Source organism: Chamaea fasciata, unplaced genomic scaffold, assembly GCF_029207755.1.
Source record: "Chamaea fasciata isolate MVZ Bird 193981 ecotype frontalis unplaced genomic scaffold, bChaFas1.0.hap1 SCAF_6, whole genome shotgun sequence".
Taxonomy (NCBI): domain Eukaryota; kingdom Metazoa; phylum Chordata; class Aves; order Passeriformes; family Sylviidae; genus Chamaea; species Chamaea fasciata.
In genome coordinates, this window is record NW_027094091.1 from 56,312,459 (window position 1) to 56,330,902 (window position 18,444).

At 40.5% G+C, this 18,444-nt stretch overlaps 2 long non-coding RNA genes across 4 annotated transcripts in view; both read right to left on the reverse strand.

The window, feature by feature from the left end:
• Positions 1 to 1,131: 1,131 nt before the first annotated feature.
• LOC136291405 (uncharacterized) overlaps positions 1,132 to 18,444 on the reverse strand; it is a 68,748-nt gene continuing 51,435 nt past the window's right edge. For 2 of the 3 annotated variants that reach the window (XR_010721523.1, XR_010721522.1), the window contains 6 exons: positions 10,251 to 10,371; positions 8,861 to 8,996; positions 6,291 to 6,438; positions 5,586 to 5,726; positions 4,421 to 4,587; positions 1,940 to 2,243 (listed from right to left, as the gene is read on the reverse strand). This is a non-coding gene — a long non-coding RNA (uncharacterized lncRNA). Of the gene's footprint in view, positions 1,796 to 1,939; positions 2,244 to 4,420; positions 4,588 to 5,585; positions 5,727 to 6,290; positions 6,439 to 8,860; positions 8,997 to 10,250; positions 10,372 to 18,444 lie in introns of those variants that run through there. The other variant, XR_010721524.1, reaches the window with a different exon arrangement.
• On the reverse strand, positions 14,415 to 17,934 carry LOC136291406 (uncharacterized). Its single transcript, XR_010721525.1, has 3 exons — positions 17,758 to 17,934; positions 17,042 to 17,118; positions 14,415 to 16,956 (listed from the first exon to the last, which is right to left on the reverse strand). It is a non-coding gene; the product is annotated as an uncharacterized lncRNA (long non-coding RNA).

Sequence of the window (18,444 nt, forward strand, 5' to 3'; positions counted from 1 at the left end):
TAAAAACTTGAAAAGGTCTTCAAGAGCAAGTTAGGTATCTGGGAAACAAAGTTCTATTAGAATTTTAAATGATTCAGCATGTTTCGAAAAAATAAATAGATATGAGCCCCTGGAAGAGAGTATATGAATGCATTAGCAAAAGATCAATTCTGAATTGACAGGAAAATTGAAAGCTGTGAAAGGAGCCACATTAGAACCTGCACTTATTCACCTGACTACAATGAGTGCATCATAGCTCTGAGTGCCTTTTATAGAGCAGGTAGGCAATTAAAACCAGCAAACCCAACTCAGCAAAACATCCTGCCAGGAACAGCCTGTCTGGCGCTCTCTGGACCAGTTCCTGTCCCAGTTGCTGTTCCTGATAAAACAGAGCAGCCTCAGGATAACCCAGGCCAGCCCTAGACTCTGGTTTTCTCTGGTTGCTGTAGCACACGGCCTTCCAGCTCAGGGTTATGAATGCAGACACACAGCCATGTGTCTCTAGATTGGAATACATCGAGGTGAATACAAAGGAAGGAGGAGAAAAGGAAGTAAAGGAGGTGAAAATTACCACATCAGAGCCTTTTGCTGCTGTAGAGGGATAAAAATGTATTGCTTGTGACTCCACTCAAATGAGAATCTGCTGTTAGAGAGTTTACTACAATCTATCTTGTCTGTGCACTTGGGGACTTTAGAAGACTTTGTTGGAATGGAGCTGAAAAGAAATTGGAACATTGGCCAAAGCTTAAAAAAACGCCCGTTTTCTTGCTATAGAAAGATTATTAGCATTCTCACAAAGATGACTGAATTGAAAAAAGAAAATCATCTTGAAAACAAAACTACCTTTGATGAGAATCCTGCACAAAACACAATAAAGCATAAAAGGGCCTGTGGGAACTTATTTTCTTCTGCATGTGCTTCCCAATTTCTCTCTTTGCTAATGGGTCACCTGGGATGTGTCTTCTTTCCAGCAGCTGAACTGGGGCATCTTCGGAGGACAGCAGGGATCCAAAGTTTTCTTAAAAGACATGCTGGTGCTGTAACCAGTTTCTTGTAGGGGGAAATCACTCCACATCTACTTCACCTTGTGGTCACTTGCACTGTAGAAATATAAATTGACCCACCAGCCAGAATCAGCCTCAGCACCCTGCTCCTGACAGAAGTTAGCACTGGAGAAAAATCCCAAGATATTACCTTATGGACAATGAAGAAACGATAGCTTTATATAGAGAAACTTGTTTTTCTTTGTTCCATTTATTTGAAATGTGACTTAACTCTGGAACCTGAGGATTTATATGCTTTTTAAGTGTTTAGTAAATTAAGGTAATCCATATCTTTCTGAAGACTGAATGTCTGTTAGAGGTCAACAGTAAGAAATAAAAGACTATTGTAAGAAAATAATTGTGTATGATTATTTTCTCTTATATTTTTAACTCCTGATCTTTTCACCTTCCTTTTATTTTTCCATTAAAAACCCATTCTAGCTCAGGCCTATATTATTTAAAAATAAATTTCATTATCATTTTATCTAACTTCTCTTATATTGAAGCAAGGCTTACTGATCTTCAATTTACAGTGATTTTAATTTAAAAATCCCTCCCAAAGTACAATAAAAAGAACCTCCAAAATCCTCTGGTAAATAATAGCTAGCCATGGCAGGGTTGCAAAGAAAGGTTTGGTGGTTGAAACAAGGATAAATAGTCTGGGAGGAGTACAGAGAGATTATCTGAGCAGTCCACTGAAGTTCCATTTCGGAGGTGGCCAAAGGTGACTTCCTACAGCTCAGTCTTTCCATGTGCTGCAGAGACTCAGTAAGCTACAAAAAGGACACAAATAAGACATGTTTCTTTCAGAAGGCACCATAAACACTTGGAGGGGTGACTTTATAAATTTTACTGTCCTGGGGACAACTTTTCTCTTTCTAAATTCAAAACTTTTCAATAAAAGAAGAAAAAATCACAACAGGATAACTTACATCATTTTTTACTGAGTATTTTTTCCTAATATTGCCTGACTTTGATTTCTTCAGGAAGAAGAGCTCATGAGCTCCAAACACATCTCAGGTCCAGTGGGCTTCACAAATCATTTATATCTACACATCTCCTCCTGTCTATCAACTAAACAACACCAAAGACACACTAAAGAAAGTGAATTAAAGTGAAAAAGTTTAACTGTGGCACATGAAATCCAGGCTCAGTGATACTCTGTTGTTCTGCAGCTGCTTTCTTTCACTGCTGGTTCCTTTGTATTATCTTTGTCTTGGTCTACACAAGAAAAAAAAAAAAAAAGACCCTTCATACATCAGTTATTCTGAAGTGAAACCATGAAAACCTGTGGGGACATATCACCTCCTGATCTGCAATTAGACATGGGCACAAAGTCCGGATTTTTAAATCTGGTGGTTAAATTTATGGCAGCACTTAAAAATGAGCGTTTTAATAAAATGAGAGATGCTAGGGTGGATTTCCTCCCCCTTGCCCCACATTTTTTTATAGTTTTGTGGCCAGACTGCTGTGGTATTTGAGGAATTATTATGATGATCTTCATTAAAATTATTTTTCTTTTTTTATTGTGCAAACAGAGGGGGTTTTCTCCATCTTCCATTTAATTTTACAGATTTTGATCTTCCAAGCAGGCTGGAAAGCTTTGTTTAGTTCTGCTATGTGTTAGGACCAAAGAAAAGAACTAATTAAAGAAAAAAATGGGAAGGACAAAGAAGATCTGGTGTGGGGAGGCTGGGAAAGGGGAGAAGCAGCACATCAACAATAACTGCCAATAAATGCACACCTCATCGGCACGCCGAGTTATAGAGGTATTATTCAAAGCAGGATTCTCTTACCCCAGTAGGTCTGCCTTTCCTTCCTTGGGTTTGGAAAAGAGTTTCTACCTGTATTCTCATGAGGCCCTGACACATCTAAATTTCCTGTGTGGTTACTTTCAGTCATATTGTGCCTGAAAGGAATCCTCACATTATGAATTTGTCCAAACAGAGGAATGATTTCTGTCACAGTTTCCTCCCTTTCCCCCTTTTTCACTGAAACCTTTCACCCAGATTTACAGTGTCTTGAAAGACTAAATCCTTATCATCTAAGGCACTGCTGGAAACTAAGTGATGCATTAGCAGCTCACATGTCCCATTTACTTCTTTGCATTCATTTTACTAAGAGGAAAAATGATGTTGTATCCAGAGGAGCAATAGATTTGCTGGTTTTATTTCAATATAAAACAATTAATTTAAAAACAGGCATAAATTTACACATTATTTCTCTGAAATTAAATAAAGTTATTTGCTTTGACTGCACAAAGGCACAAGTGATCACGTCGGCCATGCACTTAAACCCCTCAGTGGCAGACAGTTGCTCTTGGCCAGTATTTAACTATTGTATAGGTATAAGGTGACTTATGTCCTTTTTTCTGTACTATAGCTTTTTCATTTTTATCAGCTGTAGCAGCTATCATTTTATAAGACAGAGTTGATACAACATGGGACCAGAGGGGGCTGTTTAAATCATTTCTTACTAAGATGCTTTCCCATTTGTTTATTTACACTCATCTTAAGAAAAGACACAGAACAATTTAAAGAGTGTACAGTCCCTTTTTCTGAACTGAAAACCAACATGAAAACATTGGTTTCCAGTTGGAACTGGTTTTCAGTATTCAATTTTCAATTTGAAAATCTATTTATTACAGAATTTATGAGTAGCCTGAGTCATCTGAAATAGCACAATCTCTCAGAAATCACGTGCTGCTCAAGGAGAGTGAAGGTAGCAAAAGCAGAAACTTAAGGTTTCTTTCAAACAAAGTAAAACTTTGTTGCACTAAAATATGCCCCAGCCTCTGATTAAATAAGTGAGCACATGATACCCTCTTTGTTGAGTAGGAACTTTCAAGCTCCTCCCTTGATTGTTTTCTTGCCCTATTGTCATATCTACACTGAAGCTGGAGACATGCACAGATAAATATGCCAAGAAGTTTGAGGACATTTGATGACCTGCAGTAACAGGGAAAGAATTTGGCAACACAGTCTAGCTGCAAAAATTAACTCTCTTGAGATTAAACACCCCATTTATCATTGTGGTGTGACTGATTTCCCAGTAGGTGAGAAAACTAGACCCTGTAAATTGTCAGTTGCATGGTGCTTGGCGAGACCAACAGGACAGAGGCAAAGAGAAATTGAGGGAGACCCTTGTTTAATGCTCCCTTCTCTGCCACAAAGGGACTCGAGCCCACATGTTCTGTTATCCCTGGCAGGCAAGTTTTTCCACTGAAATCCAAGAAAAATTAAATTGAGTGAGAGAGGGGAAAATGAGAAATCGAGAAAAAGAAAAATACTCTATTGCCTAGGGTCAGGGAGTTACTATACTAAGACTGTTTTCACTAATATAAAACTAATTGCAAAAATTAAACAGGGACAAGGAACAAGAGGTTCCCAGAAATTTACCTCTGGCAGGATGAGGAACAACATTTGCCTTGTTTTTCCTTCTGACCAAATCCAGGTGGCCAATATTGTTAGGATGGTGTGGGTAAGCCTCTGCTGCTGGTTCCCATGCAGCGTTTTTCATACATTTTGGTCAATAGGGTGTCCATATTCCCAAGCACTCAAATGACCTAAAAATAAAAGAAGCAAAAATTTGTTTAGGAAAATTCCAGTAACCCGCAGACATTGTCTGGATTCCAGTAAATCAAGCCCATGCCACGCTGTAACTAGGCCACATTTCACTTTGACAGGCAGCTTTTTTATATTTCACTTTGGGAGTTTGTTGGAGTTTTCTTTTGTTTTTTTATGATCTTGGATGTTTTTTACTATTAACTAAGGAAAAACTTACAATAAAAGCATTACTCCTCTTCATTTCATTATCAATTAACTTCTGATTCTTTGTGAAATCTCCCAAGAGCTAACTCTTACGTAGTAGGTTACACCAGAAAGCTCTGATTTAGATACTTATGTGATTAAATGCTACATTATATAAACAGAGCAACACAACTTCATTTAAAATATTAATAATGAAATTTCATTATGGAAATTAATTCTCATAGGCATAAAAATCAGATTTTATTGCCATCTAATAAGTATTTTTTCAGACAAAATTTGTCATCATTCAGCAGTATAAAAGATTGCATTTTCTTCCTCGCAAACACAGTTTTGAAAACAATGCTGTAGAAATCACTGTCTCATCCAGGATAAAGCAACACATTGCATCCAGGGGAAGAAATACCATCCACGTAGCAAAGAGAAATATGTTAACCAAAGGTCAAATGAAAAGGAGTAAGGTGGAAATATTCCCTGCTTACCAGCAGACAGTAAGTTTAATTATTCCATGCCACTGCTCATCTCACTGGAGGTAATGAGCCCAATGACAATTCAGTGGCAGTAAGTGGAAGTGCTTTCTTCCAAATAGAAAATTCAGAACAGATAAAAAAGAAGTTGCATATATTTAACAAAAAAAGAAAAAAAAAGGGGGGGGGGAAAAGCAGGGAAATATTAACATTAATATTAAATCTTCACATTTAATAATAAGATAGTAACTATTTCCTTGTGAAGTTATAAATGCAGATAAAGTTATTGCAGACTGAAAGTATTAGCAGATTTATTCTCAAACCATAACCTTGCCACAAGTCCTGCAGCAGGAACTAAACTGTAACTCCACATCCTCCGTGTTGATACAAGGTGGGGTGGAACTGGATGTGCACACATCCTGCGGGCACATGACCAGGGCCAAGTGCTGTCATTCAGGTACAACCTTGTTCTGCAACAGCCACACAGGAGATATGAAAAAGGTGATTTCAGCTGAAGTGAACTGTGAAATAAGCTTTACAAAAAACAATCTCTGCTTCAGGAGTGTTTGTTTTCAGAGTTTGTTTCGACATGTACACTGTTCATTCTTGCCAATCACCCTGCACCAATTACTACTGCCTAGCACAATACCCTGCATATTTTTATATATGTACACACTCTATGTATCTATAACACAGCTTGAAAAGAAGATATGCAGCAGGAGTTTTGTGCTGTGATTGCGGCTGAAAACACAATCATCAAATATGTTCTCTATTCTCCAGTTCTGCTGTTGTTCTCCACAGGACCTCCTAAAGACTTGGGATTGCATTACCTTCTTACCTTTATATTAAATAGGAACATGCCCAGATACCACTTAGCAGACAATACCATTTCTATGGCTTTGATTGCTGATAGAATCTACTTTTTTTTTTTTTTCTTTTTTTGTGGAGCCTTTCCTGCATAATTTAGGAACATGACCTCCATGAAATATTTAGAAAGGAGCAAAAGAAACTGTGCTTTTGAAATGGAAACTAACCTGGAACAGGTTGCTCAGAAGAGTTACAGGCAGTGCTACAATGCCCTACACGCAGAAAATTGGAAGTATTTGTAGCATCAGGAAAGTTTTAAAAGCTCCTATGGAATTGCACCACTAAGAAGATGAGAAGCCCAGATTTTCTTTTTTCCTGATGGGAAAATAATAAAAAGAAAAGGTCAGGTATCAGAATACAATATAGAAGCACTGGAAACAAATTTTAGGACCTTTAAATGGACAGCACATTTTTCCCAACCTTCCTAAAAGAGAGTGCCATAAAGAACACATTCTAAATCCCCCCCAAATTAATTTCCACATGTCTGTGATATATGAGACAAGTCAAGATAGCATCAAAATTGTGAGGCAGACAAACCTTCTGATCTCATAATGGAAAATTCCAATAGCCTGAGACTTTTTAATTAGATCACTGAATCTCTGCTGCTGTACCAAGTTCATTCTACTAGTGCCCAGCTGATTTAGTGACAACCTAGGCCTTCCCTGCATTTGTTAAACCAAAGGTAAAGGAATTATCAGGATTATTACTGAAATTTGATCTATTTAAGGACAGCAATGGCATTTTCTTTCTCCTGTTTTATAGAATATGGTTTTATAGGTAATCAAAGTGAAGTATGAGTTTGGACACATTTATGTAACAGTGCTGCTGGCTGCTGTTGTTGCACATGGTGCCAGTGCTGTAGAGGGGCAAGAGATCCAGCTGTTCTATCCACACAAGTGCTGCAGTGGTGATGACAAATGGGGAATTTTCTCCCACCCATGGCACAGGATGTGTACATCAGTGGCTGTCACACACTTGAGGAAAAGTTATGCTCAGATATTTCCAGTGTAGTCCCTACCAAGCCCAAATCTGTCTAAGAAAGATAAAAAGATTCTCTTATTATTTACTTGATTGATTGTTCCCTTGGCAGTTAAACAGCTAGAAGCACAGAACACTGGCCTATCTCCCCAGCATTTGCTAGATTAGCATTGCAGACTGTGAGCCAGAGTGACCTTCTCCCATTTCTGCGTGTGAAACCTGAAGTGCATTCTCATGGAGAAAAACAAATCCTTCAGCCTCCTCTAAAGGTAGGTTTTAAATTGCTGCACTGATTGCCTTCTAATGGAACTATTTCTGAGAAGCTGGGGAAAAGTGGAGTCAGCAAGATCCCATTTTACTTCCTGTAGAATTTTATTCCAAGAAAGCTCAGGAGGAGGAGAGTGACTTATTATAGACTGAAGTAGGTTTTCATGAGGATGGTTATTTGGGGTAACCTCATCACAGTCTTGGCTGTAGATACTTTCAGATTTTATATGAAGCACTGTCATTCTAGAAACACAGATCTGACTTAGCATGAAGAAGCAAAGTAAAAATGTCATTAATTCACGCTTAAGGAAGAAGAGGCTCTGTACACACGTTTGCTTTTCTACATTGCCCTCTGTTAGCAGAATGATGTATTACTGTCTATAGCCTAGTAAAGCAGCCTTACTTTTGTTCTGTGGCCTGTTTTACACTTTGCACACCACTTGCAATGGCATCATCCTAGTTTTGTTTTTCCTTAACTGGAAAGAAAGCAGCTCATTTTTAGCTTAGAAGATCCGGAAGTAAAACATAAGTCATGGTTCTGGTATTTCTCAGTTCCTGCCTTCATTATTCTGAACCTCTGGCCACCTGCAACTCACACAAAAGGTCTCTTGTATGTTATCTTTCTGCATGTTTCATGGAAGTAGGTAAACAGGAAGAAGAGAGGAATGCTGTCTGTGCACCAGCTGAGCATTATCTTTCTTCAGACACTGGAGAAATTGTGTGCTAATTCTCCCTGTGGACAGTATTGAACAAAAAACTGTGCTCCAGGAACTCCACGTTATTATTGATGAGTTTGATAATAAGAGGTGGTCAGAGATCAAAGCTGTACTCTGCTGGGTTCTGCACACATTTAATCTCTGCTTCACATCTTTTATAAAACACAGATCAACAGAGAGTGAGAACAAGAGGCAGCAGAGATCAGTGAGGTGGGGCAATGCCATGGGACATAGCCTGCTCTCAGTGCCCCTTCAGTTATCATCATTAAAGAAAATGTTTGAAGAGTGTCAAAACATTTTTATTCTGTTTTATAGATGGAAAAGTTTTGGATAGTTAGCAATAGCGTGCACACCTACATCTGTCCTTTGCAGGCTCTGGATGTTTTGTATTTTGAGAGGCTGTTTCCAAAAAAGCTTATCAGCTGAAGACATCACTTCAGGCATTGCCTGAAGAAACTGATCAGGTGACTACCATCAAAGAGCTCTGGACATCAACATGCAAAGTGAAAGGGCAGATGTGGGGTGTGTAGATGATTAGAAGGAAACCCGTTGTCTGCAACTCTCTGAAAGTGACTATGTTCCAAGAAAGAAAAGAAACTCCAAGCAGGGATCAGAAGAAAAAATACTTACCTCAGTTTGATTTAAATGTACTGAATTACCTACAAGTGAAGAAAAAACTCATGCAAGGAAGTGCAAAAAAGCAATCTGGAATGATTTTGGATGGTTTCTCTGGATTTGTACTACTCTGCTAATTATAGAATAATTAGTTTCTGTACCTCTCCTGAAGTCTGTGCATCTGTCTGAACTGGCAGCATCATGCTGATGAAGATCTGACCTTTGGAGTTAGCAAAGTGACAGGAAGGTTTGGAAGCCTCAGCAGTGATCAGGCCTGAAGTTCTTCATCCGTATTTCCTGCAGACAGAGCATTCATATTCAGAGAGGGAGAAAGGCTGGAACTTGTCACTTGACTGTGCTCCACTGCCAGAGCACAGCAGGGATGGAGGCACAATGTACCTCCAGAATGTCCAGGCACTCGGTGTTCTCCAAAACACCCTCTCTGCTGTTATGATGGCTGATGTTCATCATCAAATTTATGCAAAAATTGGGTGTAGCAGGTAACATAACATTGCCTCAAACGCCCTAGTGCTTTTGAAAAAATTAAACCTAGAAGAGAAATTTAACTTACGTACTTAGGGAATTACCTTTGTGGTTTTTGCTGCTTTTTATATGGAAGCCAGAGTAATTCCCCATTTCCTATCAACAAGCAAGCCTGAACTAACAGAATTAACTATGGTGGGGAGACCTCATTGCAGTCTGCAGCTTCCTCACGAAGGGAAGAGGAGGGCAGAGACTGATCTCTTCTCTGTGGTAACAGTGACAGGGCCTGAGGGAACACCCTGAAGCTGTGTCTGAGGAGTTTGGATATCAGGAAAAGGTTCTTCACCCTCGGCCACTGGAATAGACTCCCCAGGGAAGTGGTCACAGCATCAACCTGACAGAGTTCAAGGAGCATTTGGACTGCACTTTCAGGCACAGGGTGGAATTCTTGGGGTGTCCTGTGCCGGACCAGGAGATAGACTTAGGTGATCATTGTAGGTCCCTTCCAACTCAGGGTATTCTGTAATTCCACGACTCTAAGTATAAGAGCAGCCTGTTGTCAAAATGTGCTGCTCTGTGTCTTTGGCAGCAGCCTGTGCTTCTGTCAGTGCAGAGAGACTTCAGAATCACAGCCTCAGCTTTACTCACTTTCCCCATTGTATGGTTGGTGAGGAAAAAAGAGAAACTTCAGCCCGTGGCCCTCCTACATCACCGTTATCTCCACAGCCCCACGTGTCAGATTGACAGAAAATATTGAATATTTTTATGAATACTGTCATAACATCGTAATTTGGATCCTCAATCTCAAGAGCCTCAAACACTAAGATTAGCAAGGTTGTCTTGTACTATCTTGCCCCATCCCTGAGTTAGCCTGGTAGCCACTGAGTTTCCACAACTGTGATTTTCACTAGCAAAAATATCTGCAGAACCTGAACAATTTCCTTTCTGCCTGACAGTTGAAAACAATATAAAATATTCCTTTTTTTTTTTTTTTTTTTTTTAATTCATGGCTCAAAATTGACTTCTGTTCTCATCTCGTTGAAGAAACAAACGCCAAAGGCATCTTACCTTTCTTCCTAGGACAACTTGAGTATTGACTCCTCTTGGCCACTGGCTCCTCCAGAAGAGACAAATGCCTCCAGCTGCTTACAATCCCTCTGGCATGGCATGTGCTATCACCTCCCCTGTCCTTTTAAACAAGAGGGGTTGTTTCTTTCATTGTAGGTTACATATCACAAGCATCAATCTAACACATCTACAGTTTATGCTAAATAGAGATTGGAAAACTATCCTCGGAAAATCCTCAATAACATCTGCTGTACAGGAAACGCTACTTCTGTGCGGTATATTGAAATGGGCATTCACGGAATCACAGAATGGGTAGGTTTGGAAGGGACCCCTGGGGATCATCAAGTCCAACCCCCCTGCCAAGGCAAAGGCACCTACAGAAGGTGACACAGGAACATGTCCAGGTGGGGTTTGGAATGTCTCCAGAGAAGGAGACTCCACAACCTCCATGGGCAGCCTGTTTTAGTGCCCTGCCACCCTCAGTGTAAAGAAGTTCTTCTTCATGTTAAGGTGAAACTGCTTGTGGTTTAGTTTATGGCCTTTGCTCCATGCCCTGCTGCTGAGGACCAATGGAATGAGTCTGGCACTCCTCTTGACACCGGTTTTGAGATATTTATGTGCATGAATGAGATCCCCTGTCAGTCTTCTCCAGACTAACCAGGCCCAGCCCCCACAGTGTCTCCCCATAAAAGAGATGCTCCAGACTCTTCATCATCTTTGTGTTCCTCCACTGGACCTTCTTCAGTGGCTCCTCCAAAGGAGCCCAGAACTGAACAGAGTACTGCAGGTGGGGCCTCCCCAGGGCTGAGTAGAGGGGCAGGCCACACTCATCCTGATGCCCCACTGGGTACCACTGGCTCTCCTGGCCACAAGGACACACTGCTGGCTCATGGTCAAATTGTCACCCACCAAGACTCCCTCATGCTTCTCTGCAGAGCTGCTCTCCAGAGGGTGGCATCTCAAACTGTGCTGGGACTTGGGGTTATTCCTCCCCACATGCAGGACCCTGCTTTTGCCTTTGTTAAACCTCATAAAGTCTCTCTCCATGCTACCCTCTGGCTTATCAAGGTTCCATGGAATGACAGCAGAGCTTTCAGGTGTAACAACAACTCTCCCCAGTTTTGCATCACCAGGAAACTTCCTGAGTCTTTGCTCATTAATCTTTGTTCATATTACAACAATCCTTTATATTCCTGAAGTGAGATTGGTATTATCTAGGCTTTAACTTTACTCAGATCAGGTTCACTGTCATGAAAGGAAGTATTTCTGTGAACATGAGTGGGAGTTAGATGAGGGTTAATTAAAGAACGCCCTAGAGTTTTTGCTTTAAGTAGTGACATAAAAAAGAAGATAAAAATTCAGAAACACAGTTTGGATAGCCTTAAAGTTTTAGGTTCCTGAACAAAAATCTTCTCACAGGATTTCAGAACTATAGAAAAGCACTGTGCAAGCTGGGAGGATTTTTATGCTGACATAATGGTTACATCAGGAATAGTGAGGAAAACAGAAGTTGCAAAAGATTGCAGATTCTAGCAGAGGAGCTAATTTAAACAACAAGAGGAACCAAAACAGAGGGAACTGAAATAATTGGATTTCCTTAATTGCAACTGTTTCTAAATAAGGACAGGCATGGAAATTTTCAGTAATTTTGTCAGAGGAGTAACCTGTGATTGGCAAAAGCAGTCTTCTCTTTAATGCACCCAGCTGGCAAGAGAAGAGGCAACCTGTTCAACACAAATCATGTTCATTCTACCTGCAAACTCCCTTAAAAATCCAGGCCCTTTTCCTTAGGTAAAGTTCTGATTCAGGTTTTCATTGTCGCACCTCTACATCTGTAGCGTCCTCTTCCTGATTTCAACCCATCTACTTTTTCTCCCTAGAAAACTGTTGAACGCATTGCAGAAAAATGTATCTTGCTGACTTATGACCTCAATAGTATTTTCATACTCTGCATTCTTTATCTACCTCTACTGGATCAAATCTTTTCCATGCAATTACCCCCTTCTATCAAAGCACACATTTGCTCGGTGCTTGCTTGCAGCCGACCAAGAAGGTAAGAGGTGACTCTCCAGTTGTTGGTGCTCTCCGATGCTGCACTACTGCTTCTTCCTCTTTTATAACATTTCTTTTGGAAACGAGAAACTTGCTGTAAAGAGAATCTACAGGCACTTCAAACTTCTGCTTAAGACTTAGTGATGCCTTCTGATAAACCTAACAACTGACAGTGACTCATTGCCCCTGTGCTGAGGTTACTCCCTTTTACACTTATTCCAAACTCACAGCTGGATGCCACCTTTGGTTTTACATCTGCTCATTTTCTTATCACCTACTGAGATTGCAAGATCTGTGACATGAGGGCAGGGCTTTGTTTCCTATAGTTTCAGACACTCCATCACCAGATGAGCAGTTTAAACCTTTCAGAGGTGTGTGCACAAGATCTCAGTTTATGTAAAGTCTGGGACATACATGGCTGAAATCCAGTTCCTCATGTGTCCCAGAGACTGCTGAGCTGGTATTTAGTTCTAGAAAAATCCCTGGTTTTCCCCTTCAGTTGGGATAAAGTGGTACGCCTCCTGGCCAGCTTCCTGGGAGAGGTGGGAACGGACCCCTGAGATGCCTTCTGCACAAAGTCACTCTTTGATACTCTTTGGCTCATTCTGTGAACCATTTTTTCTCATTCTATGAGAGAAAAAAAAATAGAGTACTTAAAAGGACCAGGGACAAAAAGTGACAGTACTGCATTACAATCCAATTGATTAGGCTGGGATATCTAAGGTTTGGTTCCCTTCTGTCTTCTGTCATCAGCTGCAGCACTGCGGGGTTCCTCACAGTGAGAATCTCTTCACTGCACCTTTTTATTCACGAAAAATCGTCACAGGGCAACCATGTGGAAAATAAATAGCTGTACACAGAATACGGGTGTGTGGACCTGGTTTTCTTCCCAAAGCCAAACTGAAGTCCTCAATCTTGTCACTGAGGAAGAAGGCCATGCTGAGGAGTGTGCCAAGAGGAACAAAGAAATAACTTTTGTGGGATACAGAGGATTAGATTTCTGGGTAGCTTCACTTTCTCCCTTTGTGGTGTTTTATAGATAGATAGATAGATAGACAGACAGATAGACAGATGGATGGATGGGTAGATAGATTGATAGATAAATATTGGATTTGTCAGCAGGTGAAAGTTCTCATGTGACCAAGGCAAATTTCCTAATAAAAGTGAAGATTTTTAATTTAAGTATTCTCACTGTTACTTGTGGAAGACTCAGTGCAGCTGCACAGCAAACCATTACTCATACATCATCCCCTGACATCAACAGTTTTCAAAGAAACAGCCCCTTGGAAGGTGCTCTCATATGGCTTAGAAAGGAAATAACAAATATATACAACTAAATAAAAAATAATTGGATGAGTGTGTGCATGCTGCTTTGGTGTCATGATAATTTTAATTAGTCAGGGACCAAAAGCAGACCACACAAGACTGTGAAATCACAGAGCAAAAAGTAGGTCTGTAGGTGCTGTTGGAAGTAAATTTTTCTGTTTACTTAAATTCTGTGTGTGTGTTTGTGTGCATGCACAGACAAGTCAAGCCATAACCTGTCAAGAAGGAAGGAGTTAAGCAGAGAACAGAAAATAGCAGAAAAAGGCAGGAGGAGGGATGCAGCAAAGCATCACTTCAGAAATGAAAAAGAGGTTCAAAGGCAAGAGAAGAAAGGCCAGCAAGAAAGGACTTGGCCATCAAGCAGCAAAGGCCACTTCTCAACAAGCGGTGACAAATTGCTCAATCTCCTTCTTTTCAGACTGAAAGGAACTGATGGCAGGGGGCATTGAGGAGCAGGAAATACACCCTGTACAGACGTGACAGGGGCCACAAGATCTTAGTCCAGAGCATTTGCACATGCAGGTCACTGCACAGTGACACACCACTGACAGTCAACAAAAAGACAACTATTTACTTTAGAGATTAGCCCTGGAAAATGGGAATGACCATCCAGGGACCCAATGGCCTACGACAAAAGCAATGTCATTTCTCATTACTTGACTCTTTCACGGAGTAATTAATCTTCTCAGAAAGCTTCTAGGCAGGAAACTCTTAGATTCATCTCCCCTTGTCCTCACTGAAGAGATTTTCACTGGGCAAGGAGCCCAAGGGATCTGAAAGAGTGTGGCCCCTCAGAAATCACAGGCTGCTCAAGGTGACTGAAGGTGGCAGAAGCAAGCCCTTGCTATGCTGAATTCTGCCTGACCTCAGAGGAGCCTCTTCCTTTATACCAGCCTCCTCTTCATTTTCTGAGGCTTAAATTATCACAGTGCATTTCTTTCTTAGAAACATTTTAACACTGACATTATATGGCAATGTTAAAATTGGAATGTCATTTCAGGAAAACCTATAGCCAGCCATGAAAGAAAAATATAAACTACTACAAATAAAGAAGTCAACGTGAAAAACCCCTGGGGAATAACACAGAGGTGCCTGTAAATAATACAAATACAGGTTTAATAGAAAATAGTCACAGAGAAAGTAACTATGAGAAAGCTGATAAGGAAAAAAATTGCAAGGCTATATGTGTAAATACTGAGGAAGCACGAGGACGTTATGATGGGACATGGTTAGAAAATATGGATTCCAAGCATACAATAGCAGTGTATTTGGTAACACCTATATTAAACCACTAAGGAGTTTCCCTCTTTACCACCATCTACCCAATAGCTGCTATTTCACACGGATCAGTTGCTTTCAGTGATCTAAATACTAATCAAAACAGTATTATGTTACTTCCTGGAACTGCTGCAAATACACAGTATGTGGAAAAAAGTTTTGTTATGAAAACCTCTTTTCCTCCATCCTCTTTTTCCAATCAGTTTTACCTTTCATGTTAGAACTTCTGAAGATCCCTTGTTTCTCTTGCTGTCAAAAGACAAGAAAATACTGCATATAATTTTTCAAAAGACTTTATCAAAGGATATTGAATGTAATTTCTTAAGGAAAAGAGGACTCCTCTCTTTATGTTGGTAAACATTTGGCACCTGGCAAGACATGGCAGAACCTGGGCTGCAGTCAGGGCAGTCACTTTTCAGAACCTGTTATGGTTCCCAGGGCAGGTTGAGGGGCAGGGCTTGAGTTCACCCTTTGGCTGCCAGGCTGGCTTTGTGTGTTGGGCTCCACTGAGCAGGTACATTTACTCCTCTGTGTCCCACTAGAGCAGCCTGGAGCAGTGCTGCTTAAGTGCTCCACATAAAATCAGGCACCATACATGGGACAGAATTCAGGAGTCACTGATATCAAGACCATCTTTTGTCATTTTTTTTAAGTCACCTAGAAAGGACCTCCAGAATTCCCTCGGCTGCATGATGCAGACTGAGGACTTCAGCAAGTGACAATTACAATAATTCCCACTTTTATCTATTGCCTTTAAAAACTGCATCAAGTAACATTTCCTTGCATTTCTTTCTTACAGTTGGAGTTCTTGTCTTTTTCTTCTTATATTTTTTTTCTTTTCTTTTCTTTTCTTTTCTTTTCTTTTCTTTTCTTTTCTTTTCTTTTCTTTTCTTTTCTTTTCTTTTCTTTTCTTTTCTTTTCTTTTCTTTTCTTTTCTTTTCTTTTCTTTTCTTTTCTTTTCTTTTCTTTTCTTTTCTTTTCTTTTCACCAGATGAGCTGGAGACAGGGTGACATTTCAAGACACAGCTACCATTGGGGCAGTGTTTCAGTGTAGGAGGATATAACACACCTCTGCACTGTACTCCTGTGTATTGTTTAATTCTTCAAAAGGCAGACAGCAGTAAAAGAAGATCAGCTGCACAAACCCAGTAGTGACACAAGTTGCTTAAGCGGACCCCTTCTGACCAATATTTTTTTATGCTCTCTGATTTTGCCTGTTGCCCAGGACAGGCATCTTAATAGTACAAATCTAAGTACTTTAATATGATATAATCCACGTCCTCCAAATTGCCCCCTGTAGCTATCCAGGAGGCTATTAAATGATATGATCATTGAAAGTGCATGACAGCCTCATACTTGGGGAGTATCAAGACTTTGGGAGTGTCTGAACATCCTCCCTGGCTCAAAAAGCACATGGCAGGTGAGAGGAGAAGGGAAACTAAAAAATCTCCCAGATAAACTCCTCTGTTATTTTGGTCTTTTTAGCTGAATCTATTCTACCCATTTTTTACTCACCACCTTATCTGCTGGCCAGATCTGCTAAACAAACCAGGTGACTCCTTTATACATAGAAGTGTAAATTAGATGGCTGAAGCAAAATTTGAAAAAAATGAATTAATTGCTCTGGCTTAGAGGTTGTCAGAAGAAACCTGGGTGCTCCAGGCCTGCCCTGCTCTCAGCAGCATGGAACACAGCAAGGATGAAGCGCCAGCAAGTAGGTCAGAGGAAATTAAACAGCCTCTTTGCTGTGCTTGGGATTTAGGTTTTACCCATTTTACTGCCAGACTTGTATCCCAGTCTGGTTCTTCATATTGGTAGATCCAACACAGAAACATCCTGTGCTTCACAGTGGGCACAGCTATTTTAGATTCAAAGTAAAAAAAAATGCTGGAGTGAAACAAGTTCACCCTAAATGAGATTAATCATATCCACTGCTGATACAATTGTTTTCTTATTGTAAGCACAGCTTTCAAACTTAAGGGCCATCCTTTCTAAACCCTGAGCCATGTATGCTGAGAGCCACTGGACAGGCTTCTGCTCCTTGGAGTGCCTAGAGAAAAAGAAGGACATGGCTTTGTTGGACAGATCTCAGCTGCATATGCAGCTGGAATCTAAGGCAGCTTTCCACCACTGACCTTTGGTTGCTCCCTTTCTCCTGCAGACAGTGGACTCAGCCAGCAGACCCCTCTGACGCTGCCTCACTGCATTTGGACTGCATGAGACAACACCAAAAGCACTCTCATCTTAGGAAAGAGCCCAAACCAGTTTAAATACCCCAGAAAATTAGCAGTAGGTGTGCAAAGAGATAATACTTTATAATGCATAGCCAAAACTATGGGGTTTGTAGGATTGACAAAACGGGGTGGCTACAACCTGTGGATTCAAATATCTCTTCCCAACACACAAAACAGAGGAGTAGCCAAACTACGGACACTGCTTATATCTTCATTCTGCAGTGGCACTCAGATTACACCTGTCACTAACATTTGATAATGACTGCTAAATTGGGAAAACTGAAACTTTGAACATGTAATAGGCTGTAGGGTTTTGCTTTGTTCTCTTGCTTTTTGTTTTTGTTAAAAATTTAATCAGAGTACTAAGCTACTCTGAGGTTTGGCTCTAGTAAAAATAATCTCTTTTCCTCAAAGGATATAGTCAGGGGATTTTTACAGTGAGAAAGTATAGTTTGGAGTTTATTTATTTATTTATTTATTTGTCTGTTTGTTTTGCTTGTGGGTTTTTTTTGGGGGGTGGGGGGCGGGGAAGAGATTCAGCATCACACAGTGAGTCGAAATGGAACTCTGTGATGTGAAGGTGAGAAATGGCATCAACAATGCCCAGGTAATGTTACCTCCTGTGTCTTGTCTTGAGATTCTCTTCACCATACACTTACTGATGAGTAAGAATCTCATCTTAACTTTGGTTTGCTCCTCGCATGTTCCATCACATGTTCACAAGTGATGCCTGGGGAAAGCTCAGCAACAGGAGCCATTCTTGGAGTGAATTCCTCTTCAAGTGCTGGAAACAGTTAAAGCTACAGAAACAGGAAGGAACAAGTGAGACACTCCCACAGAGACTAGAACCAAGCAGTCTGCTGGCAAGTCCTGAAGAATAAAAATGTTAATTTATGTAGCCTCAAGAATTTTTGTGGATGTCCAGCTTCCCTTCATGGCATCAGCCATGGCTCAGGCAGACTGAAGAGTAACACCTAGAGCCTGAGCTCTGCCAAGAGCTCAAGATCACTTATCATTGTGTGCTTGTCACTGCAGATCTCCAGCAAAGAACGCCAGGGCTGCACATGATCACCCAGAAATACTGCTTTGATCTGGATAAGGTCATGGTGGTTTTGGCAGATTAGCCAGAGTATGCAGCCCAGGGTGATTCTTATGCTGGTTTTGTGTGAATAAACCGCGCTTGATCTGACAGCATGGTAATGAAACAGAATTACAAGGTAATGTAACAGTATTACAAGTTACAGTACAAGGTAAACGTACTGCTTTTGAACAAATCTGAATCTTCAGGGTGAGTTTAGGCTGGA